This window comes from Wasmannia auropunctata, unplaced genomic scaffold (genome assembly GCF_000956235.1).
Source record: "Wasmannia auropunctata unplaced genomic scaffold, wasmannia.A_1.0 LD334492.1, whole genome shotgun sequence".
NCBI classification, from domain to species: domain Eukaryota; kingdom Metazoa; phylum Arthropoda; class Insecta; order Hymenoptera; family Formicidae; genus Wasmannia; species Wasmannia auropunctata.
In genome coordinates, this window is record NW_012028398.1 from 75,031 (window position 1) to 76,748 (window position 1,718).

Genomic DNA, 1,718 nt, shown 5'->3' on the forward strand with positions numbered 1-1,718 from the left:
TCATAAATCTTTAATGCAATAACGGATAATTACATGCATTGAGGAATATTAATTTAACTTTATATGTTACACAAGACATTTAAAATTTTATGAAGACTTGCAGAGTAAATAAACAAAGAACATATAAAGTTAATTAAAATATTTGTCGATGCATGTAACTATCTATTACTAAATTAAAATTTATAACATTTTACTTCTTTGCCACATATGGGAAATAAACGAAACCGTTTAACCATGGAAAAATAAAATCTACTACGACAGCGATACAACACCTTTAGAAATCTGCTCTTTACTGTTTCTCCATTCAACCGTAAAATTGTTCCATAGGGAGCGAGATCGAATTGTCGGAATTCTCTGAGGCCAATAAAAAATGTATATCTGTTTTTGCGAGAGAAATAGCCGTTTAGTAAAGTATGTGTGTATCTCATATACATTGATACATATGTTCGTGAACGTAATGCTTATTGTTAGATTATGCTCTCTAAACTTTGATCTATGTAAACTCATTACAACATTACGGTGATGAAAGAGATAAAGAGAATTTTTTCTCCCTAAAAAAAATTGTTAACTTTTTCGTTATGGACAAAGCATAACATTCATGGCATTATATTACTGATAAAATTATAGTTATATGCCTCATTAGATGCCACATTATTCATTAATCTTGGTTCTTAGGAATACTGCGAGGAATAGACTTTATAACGTTAAGATTTTTGTGTTTAGCGTAGTTTGTTTATTTACACATGGAGGTAAAAAATAACAGGAAGGAGTGTTGGCCTTTTTGTTGGTGGGAGTTACTATGCCGAATGTGATTGATTGGCGTTTTATACATACTTTATTGAAGTTCGGGATTACTACACCAAATGTGATTGGTTGCGGCCATATAGTAATATGGCGTTTTGTATTATTCCCCTCTTACGTCTGCTTAGCCAGGCTGCGGGGGAATATGCTTCCTCTTGTTATTTCTTACCTCCATGTATTTACATAATTCCGAAATCCTCTTGCAGTCTCAAAATTCTGTTAAGGTTATACATTTAAAATTAAGTTAATAATAAATTTTTTAATAATTTAATTGGCTTCTAAAAATTTATTTATATTCATAAAATATAATTATAAAATGCAAACTACGATTGTTTGTAGCTCAAAAATGGCTGAAGATTTGATATTTTTATTAAGCAAAGATCAATACTTTATTAATTCCACAGAATCAAGTTGGTACAATATTCTACAAAAGTAAATATTAAAGACATATCTGACTTACAATTAGATATAGTATTTCTATAACTTACAAATGCATCAGATTATTTAGTCAGTTCGCTTGCTCAGTTTCTTTTTGCTCAGTAAATCAAAAAGAAACGTACTATAGAGGACACTGATAAGAAAGCACGATTTTCTAACTGTTTTTATGGTAATAACCGTGATGGGCCTGCAACGCTGCTTCTGTTTCATCATTCTTTCCAGATCGTCTAGCATGTAAATGAACTACTTGGCCGAACCATCCACGAGAAAAATATCAGCCATAATCAAGCGCTGCGGTAGCGGCGCGACGCCAAGTATATAATATTATAAAAGTCGGGTGATGACTTGTGAGTATACGGCACTGGCACTGCGCTACCGCTTAGCTTTATCTCGAAGTTTTGCCTCGTCAGATTTCCGATTTTTAATATCTCGGAAACGAAAGTTCTAATGAAAAATCTAATGACACTTTCGCTATATAA